The 9,422-nt window shown below is 46.5% G+C and overlaps 1 pseudogene; it reads left to right on the top strand.

The window, feature by feature from the left end:
• The first annotated feature begins 4,445 nt into the window (after positions 1-4,445).
• Positions 4,446-9,271, top strand: LOC123480357 (sialic acid-binding Ig-like lectin 5; annotated as a pseudogene).
• Positions 9,272-9,422: the final 151 nt, after the last annotated feature.

Genomic DNA, 9,422 nt, shown 5'->3' with positions numbered 1-9,422 from the left:
AGACCCCTGTTGTGACTTCCTGCATTTGCCAGTCTCTATAGATTTGAGGATGATGGCTGGCTCTGTGATCTTTATTCTCTGATGGGCCAAAGAAAAGTGATTGATTCCCAGTTGATCTTCTTTTTCTTGTCCTATGAAAGAGAATGATACTCCAAGCAATTTCCATGTCAGAGATGAAATCAGATGTCTCCTGCAATGTCACTGTTATTTTTTTCTTTCTTTTGTACATTTTTGTTGGATGCTGGGCCTTGCATGTCTGCACTTTGGGAACATGTGTTATCCTCAATTGGAGAACATGTTAAAAAAATGCTGCTTACAAAATCCAGGAGGGGGCACTGTTGCTCTCTGGTTTTTTCCCTTCTTTGTCAGGTGAGTTTAGTTTCAAAGACCAGTTAGAGAAGGATACCCTACAGCTGGTGGGGTTGTGTTGGGTGTGTTCACAGCCCCAATCAAGTCCTTCTGTAAATAAGGCATTTAGAGTAAATGAGTGAAGTAGACGAGTGTAAGGAAAGCGATGGGCATGTGTCCCGACAAATGGTGCGGGCGTGCGGCATGAGTGTAGGCAGAGGAGAGTGGGCGGTGGGGAGCCTGCGTGAGAACAAAGAGGACAGGAGTCCGTGGAGAAGTTGTGAACTGTGGACTGAAGTCAAGTTTCTCACAGGAAGGGTGTTGGCTGCTTCAGGGGCTGAGGCAGAGCAGGGGGTGAGGGCATGGTGGTTAGGGGAGAGGTTGTGTTAGCCCAAGGTCTTTGCAGCTTGAATTGGAGAAAACAAAACACAACAAAAGCCAAGTGTGGACTCACTGGTTTTGAAAAGTTCTGAAGTGCACTGGCTTCAGGCACAGAGGGTTGCAGAGCTGGGTCAATGTCACAGAAATGCTTTTTCTGTGTTAACCCTGTAGCTCTGCTGCCCTCTGTGGGTTTGTTTCTCAGACTGGCTCTCACTGCATACTGGGCTCTGAGGTTGTCTGTTCATGGCCACTTCCTTCCTTAGAGATGTTGTAGGGAAACTTCCTTCTCAGCTCAAGCAGGGTCCTCGTGTCTATACATGTGGCTTCAATGGAACTTCCTTCCTGCTCACTGCTCTCATCTGCTCCAACTCCTAATAGTTGAATCAGAGCTGGCAGTAGCAACCCATTGGTTCGTAGGCCGGCACTCACTCCACTGAGCCTCACCAGCCGAGGTCAGATGTATCATAATTTTTGATGCTATTGTCAATGGCATCTTTTATAACATCCTACCTTTTGTTTATTACTGTGGTATAAGAATGCATTTGATTTTTGTAATTTGATTTTGTCTCTAGCAACCTTGCTAACTCTCATAGTAAGCTTCCAGAGGTATCTGTAGATATTTATGGATTTTCCTATACATACAATCATCTATGAAGAAAGACAGTTTTGTCTTCTTTTTACTTTTCATAGTTTTTACTCATTGTCAGACTCTTTCTAGACTAGAACCCGATGATACTGCATTACGTATGATGCTGCTGAAGACACCCTATCTCGTCAGAGAAATTCTCCTTTGTTCCTAGTTGGTTGTGAGCTTTATCATGAAGGAATGTGAAACCACCCAATACTCACTGTTTTATCTCTTGACATTTAATCAGTCAAGGGCAGATCAGGAACACAGAAGCCCCACTGTGGATTTCAGCAGCGGGAATTCAACATGAGGGAGCTATTATGCCCATGTCGGAGCACACAGGGAGCCGAGTGGAACTCTGCCTGGAAGGCTGGGGCCTTCTCATCTAACCCAAGTACCCAGCCTGAGGTTTTTTAGTACATATATGTAATTTTGAAATATCATTGGCATGTAACTTAATGATTTGATATATCTGTATATTGTGAAGTGCTCACCATATGTCTTGTTAACATCCGTCACCACAATTTTTTTCTTGTAATGAGAACTTTTAACAATTTTATCTCTTAGCAATGCACACTCTTAGTAATTTTAAAATATCCAACACAATATTATTAAGTACATTATTATAGTTAATAGTATAATACTAATACCCACTATTATTAACTTCAGTCACCATGCTATATATCTTTATGATTTTATAATTGTAATTATTGTTATTATTTTAATGGTAATTATTTTATAAGTGGAAGTTTGTATCTTTGTCCACCCTCACCCACTTTTGCCCAAACCCCTCCCTGGCGACTACCCATCTATTTTGTCTATGAGGTGGATTAGTTTTTAAAAGTTTCCACATGATTGTGAAGTCACACAGTATTTGTCTTTCTCCATTTACCACACTTAACGAAATGCACTCACGTTCCATCCATGTACAATAGCTGCAAATGGCAGGATTTCCTCCTTTTTTGTGGCACAATAACAGCCCATTGTATATGTACCACTTTTTCATCATTTATTGATGGACAAGATGTTGCTTCCACATCTCGGCTATTGTAAATGATGCTGCAATGAATGTAGAAGTGTATATGTTTTTTTAAGTTAGCATTACCATTTCCTCCAAATAAATACCCAGAAGTGGAACTGCTGAATCTTATGACAGCTCTATTATTAATTATCGAGGACCTGCCCTACAGATTTACTCAGTGGTCCCCAATTTACATTTCCAGGAACAGTGCAAGAAGGTTCCTTCTCTCTGAATATTCTTGCCAACACTCATTTCTTGTCATTTTTATCATCCAGCTTGCAATTTGCTAGACCGCTCAGTGATGTGAATTGTAGGGGCACAACTATGGAAATCCTACCTCCTTTAGTCCTTTGCTTGCACAAGACAATCATCATCTTTACAATACATGAGGAGTCTGGGGTGGGTGGGGGATAGAGCTGGTTACCTCTGGTTCACATGTTGTTCCCTGTGGCAGGGGCAGACCCAGTTTTGTGGAGCCTGATATTTATACTACTGTTGAGATCACTGCTTCAAAAAATAAAAGCAACATGTGGCACCCATGCATTTTCCTGAGAAAACACATCACATCAAGTGAGAAAAGCTAAAATGCTGAAAACTAAAATATAAGACAATTTAAAAAATTACAGACTTTAGATCTGAAGTCCCTATATGTATGGCTTCTTGAAGAAGACATTTACATCCATTTCTTCATTTTCAACATTCCCAAATGAAAATCTTGTAACTTTTACTAACTTCCCAAGGATACTGCTTTAGACATAAAAATATAGATAGACGATAGATAGATGGATAGATAGATGATAGGTATGATATGACATTTGTATTTTGAGAGGCATTTATTGGCATTGTGCAATATAACTATAAAATATTCTTAGAAAATTACATATTATTTTAGTAGTAATATGGATTCCTGTCTGGCACACCTGCATTACACATGTTCTCCATCTTTTTTCTGACACTGTTTGATTCCATCTTTATAAGAGAATAATTTTGTTATGTAGTAATAAATATTAATATTAGATTAATAAATATTGTTACAGTAATACACAATTAATAAATACTGTTGTAATAATATATTTGTGTTAAAGAGAATAGATATAATTTAGTATTTCCTCCAGCACAAGTGATTAACATTTGCTTTTTTAAAAAATAGTTTAAAATAATAAAAAAATAATTTAAGATACATTTTTTCAATCCCTAACTTGTTACAGGAAATTCTTACAGGTTTCACATTTTTTGACATATTTGGGAAAACATTTATCAAGTTTTTTTCATTCATAAAAGAGCAGTGAGATTGCAGGTTATTTCCACACATCCCTGGAGCCCTTGCTGGGGCTTTGAGAAGGGACTGAGCACACGAGGGACCCTGAGGATCGAGCTTCCTGAGGATTAAGGTGGCAAATTTACTACTGTGCTGAGGGCCAGTGCTCCAGGTCCCCTTGCAATGGGGTGAGATCTCCCTTTACAGGCTCTGTTTTGAGGGCACCTATGCACAGTTGCTGTCCCAAGACTCTGGAAGAGGAACAGGTGTGCATCCCATGTCTCCCCAAATCCCCTCAGAGCAAAGGGCTTTATTGCTCAGCTTTCCCCTGGGTTCCACCTTCCACTGGAGTTAGATCTAAATTCCTTCCTTTCTCACCAGCACTTGTGTGGTCTAAAGGAAATTTAGAATTATCTTTTTCCAGAGCGTTCAGTGATTTCAGCTGGAGGGTGGGTTCCCCCAATTCACCAGGACCAGCTCTGACTGTATCGGCATCATGGGTGACCTCTATCTTGACTTAAATGACATCTGCAAGGTGATCACTTTAGATTCACATCGGAACAAGGGTCTGAATCTCTGGGGGCATCCGTTTCTCTGTCTGCAGGGTTGGGTGTGGGGAGGTGAGACAGGATGATTTTTCAGCTTCCACTGCAGTCCTCATGGTCTATGGAGCCCAAGTTCCCCTTCCAGGACCGGCCAGTCTGTCGGCCGTGGCTTCCTGTAGGGGTGTCCTCAGCTCCACCCCACAGCTGGGTGTTTCCTTCATTGACACAGGGACCTAGACCTGCTCTGCACTGTCAGATGCAGACATGGTACCCCTACTGCTGCTGCTGCTGCCCCTGCTGTGGGGTGGTGAATGGGCAGAAGGGAGGGGAGATGGGTAGGTGGGGGGCAGAGGCTGCAGCTGAGCCTCTGTGTGCCCCCAGAGTCCCTGCAGGAGCAGCCAGGCTAAGAGCTTGGAGTGCAGCAATCAGTGAGGGTGCAGGAGGGCCTGTGCATCCACGTGCCCTGCTCCTTCTCCTACCTGTGGAGTTTGTGGTATTCCTCTATCAAACTCTACTCCTCCTGGTACCAGCTTGGGAATAACACAGGCTACGCTGATCCTGTGGCCACAGCCAACCTAAACAAAGCAGCAAAGAGGGAGACCCAGGGCCAATTCCTCCTTGGGGACTGTATGACCAACATCTGTTCCCTGAGCATCAGAGATGCTAGGAAGAGTGATGCAGGAATCTACTTCTTCCAAGTGGTGAGAGGGAGAAATGTACAATATACTTACCAAGATAAGAAGCTGAACTTGCAGGTGACAGGTATGGCAGGGGCCTAGGAGTAGAGGTTAAAATATTGGACCTGGTCTTAGAAGAAAACAGGACCCTAGGACACTCACTGATCCTGTCCTTGGCCCAGTATTATCAGAAGAGACACAGGTCCTGAAGTGAGTTCAGGCCCTGAGTCAGGAGTCCCTCTCAGGTTCGTACTCTGGGTCCCTAATCCCCTGGACTCAAGCACCTCCCTGTGTCCTCCTCTGCTCTGACAGACAAACCAGACATTCTCATTGTGGAGCCTCTGGAGTCTGGCCACCCCACACAGCTGAGCTGAAGCCTGTCAGGGTCCTGCCAAGGCGGAAGACCTCTCCTTGGTGGGAGCTGCTATAGACTCTCTGAATCCCCAGAACCTCTGTTCCACAGTGCTCACCTTCACCCCAAGGCCCCAGGACCATGGCACCAACCTCACCTGTCAGGTGAAATGCCAGGAATCAAGGCAGACTACAGAGAGAACCATCTGGCTCAATGTCTTCTGTGAGTGTGGGAGGGATGGCTGGTTTCCTGAGGGCAGTGGGACTGGTGTGTGCACATGCATGAGCATGTGTGTGCAGGAGGCTGAGCTATCCTGAGCACACTTGTGAATGGTTCTGAGTGCAGGTGGGGAGGGGGCCACAACACAGCTATCCCACATTCCTAATCCCCACCACCTCTCCTTGGGTTGGGGTGACTGCCATCAGCTCCTCCCCTCTGATGTGGGCCATATCTTTCTGTCCCAGATGCCCCACAGAACCTCACCATAGGCATGTCCTTCAGAAATGTCACAGGTAGGAAAGAACTACCCCTGGGGCTGGGACTTGTTGCTGGGGCTGCCATGGAGCCAAGGGGGAATCAGAGTGTGAATGGGATTAGATATGGGAGAGGCAAGGAGGTAAATCACTACCCTCTCTCCCTCACCTCTTGTGGGTTGGTGTATTCACCTGCATGTTCTCTCTCTCTCTTCTTACCTACCTCCCCCCACTTCTTTCCCCGAAGCCCTCAAAATTCTGCAAAAGGCCTCATCTTTTCTCATCCTGAAGGGAGAGGCTCTGTGTGGCTCACAACAACCCCCCTGCACAGCTGAGCTGGTTCCAGGGGTCCCCAGCCCTGAACGCAGCCCCTATCTCCAGCACCGTGATCCTGGAGCTGCCTCGAGTGGGGACTGGGGATGAAGGACAGTTCACCTGCCAAACTTGGCAGTGGCTGGGCTCCCAAAATATCTCTCTCAGCCTCTCCATGATCTGTGAGTGTGGGGACACCTGGGACAGGGCACCTGTGTCCTTGGAGTGCAGATGCACCACTGACCTATCTCCTTACTCCCTATAGATCCTCACGGCTGCAGGGACCCTCCTGCTCCTGGAAGGACAAGGGTCTCTGCTGCAGCTGCTCCTCCCGAGCCCAGCCCTCCCCCTTGGTGTGCTGGTGGCTGGGGGAGGGGCTGCTGGAGGGGAACCCCAGCAACGCCTCTCATTCGGTCACGTCTAGCTCCGCGGGGCCCTGGGCCAACAGCCCCCTGAGCCTCCGGGTGGGGCTCAGCATTGGCCTCAGACTCAGTTGCGAGGTGGAGAATGTCCACGGGGCCCAGAGCGCCAGTGTCCTACTGCTGCCAGGCCAGGGGCCTGCTGGGGGAGAGGCTGAGGGAGAAAGGAATGGATTAAAGAGAAGATGGAGCTGCGGAGAGGGGCTGTGGCAGGGAAGGGGGTGATTGCTAGGACGGGACCCTCCATTTTGTGCCTGAACAGAACCTACAGCCAGTTCTGCAAAGAGGTGGGAAGACCAGACACTGAGTCCTGCCAGTGGGTGGGCTTATGCCCATCTTCTCTGCAGGGAAGTCAGTATCTGCTTCCAGAGAGTTTCCTGCTTCTCTTGGAGGTGCTGGACCCATTCCTCCTGCCCCTATGTTTGTGTCTCATCTTCTTTTGCATGTAAGCCCATGTCCTGGGTAGATACAGGGAGCTGAGTCATGGGGAGTACAGAGACAGGCCCCTGAATCCCATAAAGAAAGGTGGAGGTGAGTGCTGGGAACCACCCTGCCTGGTTTCAGAAGCTGTAACCCCCCATGGCTAAGGCTGAGTAAAGAGACCTTGGGATTACAAACCACTAAGGAGACAAAGCTTATCTTCCCCTTTCACTTCACCCAGCTTGGCCCCAGGCGGATGACTGGTTAGCCAATGACGGGTAAGAGTCCTCAAAAGAGGGACAACCTAAGACAAGAACGGTCATAAAGGGACCCTCAGGGAAGGACTTGGGGAGCTATAGAAAAAGGGGGTGATGGACCCTTGCCCCTCGGCTTTGACATAGCCCGAGTCCTCATTCTGTCTCCTAATTTCTTGGCTGCCTTACTTCCACTGCCTGACTTAAGCCTGAAACAATGCCAGCGGGTGGTGCAGCCCTGGGCAGGAATGGGAGGTTCCCCAGGGTGATCAGGCCTAAGAAAGAATGCATAAAATCCTGTGAAACCTACTTTGCTAAGAATGTCCTCAATTTTCTGGTAAGGGTCCAAACATGCAATTAGTTTGTTTCCCAAAGTTTTAAATCCCTTTAGCTAACTGACCCTGACTCAGAATAAGCCTTCCTAGTTCTTTGTATGTTATCTATTGTTTGATCCTTACTGCCTGACAATGATTGATGAGCTCTACCTGTATTCCTGTGCAAATTGAACCCAATAAAAGCCCATTGAGGAACAGACTCCAGGCCCTTCTCGTTTGAGAGATCGGCCACCTTTCCTCCCCAAGCAGATCACGTCTTGGTAGACTTATTCTCATCAGCTGGTGGGACCCTGATGGCAGAGCCCCCCACCCCCAGCTGAGTACATAGAGATCTTTTGGGGGAAGTAGGGTAGCAGCTTTATTGAGATAAAATTCCCACATATTTAAAGGTACAACTCAATGGCTTTTAGTTCAGTCACAGAGTTGTGCACCAATCACCACAATCAATTTTAAAACTTTTTCATTAAGACAAAATGAAGTAAACAAAACCAAATCAAACATCCCTTTGTCATTTTGCTACCATTCTCCCTTCAGCGCCAGGCAACCACTAATCCATGTCTTGTTTCTGTTTCTCGAGATGTGCTCAATCTCCACATTTCATATAAATGGAATCCTAGAATACATGGTCCTTTGTAACTTTTTTCACACAGCATATTTTCAAGGTTCATGTGTTATTGTTTTATCCCTTTTTATTTCCAAATAACATTCCATGGTATGGACGGTGACCTTTTTATTTGTCTCCTCATTCACTGAAGCACAGTTGGGTTGTTTCTACTTTTGGGCTCTCAGAAATAACACCGTTATGATTGCTTGTGTAGACGTTTCTCCCTGTGTAGGGGCTTATCGTGATGTAAGTTTAGTCTTGGCCGAATACCTGGTCACCCAGGGGACAGAGCACTCACTTTCATATCTGGAATGTCTCCAGCTCTGATTCTGGGATCTGGCTGCTTCAGTTTCTTATGAGGGAGTAGGGGCATCCTGCCCACTTGAGCCAGAGTCATTGTGGCTCCCGACTTCTTCCCTTAGGGTGAAATACCACAACAAGCAAGCTGAGGGAAGACTGAAGGTCACGAATGATGAAGACACTGTCGTGGGTATAGTCACCTGGGTGAGTGATGTGGGTGTCTTCTCATAGTGTGTAGGGGGGAGGTCTGGAAATGTCCATTCGACAAGTGCAAACTGAGCTTCCCTGCATTTCCCCAAACTAGCTCCTCTGTAGTCAGCTGGACAGACAGCTGGGAGTTGACATCCCCTTCATATCCCAGAGCACAGGGTCAGCCTACTGTCCCAAGCCTGCTGACCCCTGAGCCCACCACACCCCTATGCCCAGTACAGCCTGCCAGAACTCTCTCCAAAACTATTACTTTCTACCCGTTCTGGGCATGTTAATTCACCTCTCCTTATCTCTGTTTCCCTATCTATAAATGGAAATAATAAAAGTATCATTTACACTTGGTTTCCATGAGGACGAAATGTGATTAGTAAGCTCTCAATATGGTGTTTAATCAATTGTAGTATTACAAGTTTTTACATGAATGACCAAATAGTTGAGTGCATGAGAAGTATGTGTAGAATAAGAGGATGAATGAAGACCTGTTCCATCAGCCCAACTACCCTCTGAGACCATGTCTGTATTATTCTTCTCTGACTCTCTTCTGTCCCCTTCACTCAGGGTTCCCAGCTAAACCTTGGGCCACATGGGCCTCCAGGCCTAGTGTCACCCACTGGGGATATCTCTCCAGCCAGTGCGCCAACCTCAGACTTCATGAGAGGAAGCTGCGGGAGCCTCAGGACAAGAAGGTCACCACCACCTGCGAGTACTCAGAGATCAAGAAGACAAGCCAATGAGGACTCGCTCAGAGCTTCGTCCTGGCCAGAGGCCCCACAGCTTCTCTGGGGAAAAGGAGTCGGGGACTAATTGATGAAACGTAAGGAGACCTTGTGTAATGTTAACATTAATCACTGTAACAGCATGCACAGGAAGAGCAGAAAGAAGAAA

Source organism: Desmodus rotundus, chromosome 12, assembly GCF_022682495.2.
Source record: "Desmodus rotundus isolate HL8 chromosome 12, HLdesRot8A.1, whole genome shotgun sequence".
In the NCBI taxonomy this organism is placed as follows: Eukaryota; Metazoa; Chordata; class Mammalia; order Chiroptera; family Phyllostomidae; genus Desmodus; species Desmodus rotundus.
Note: the sequence above shows the minus strand (reverse complement) of the source record. Positions and strands in the feature narration are given on the sequence as shown.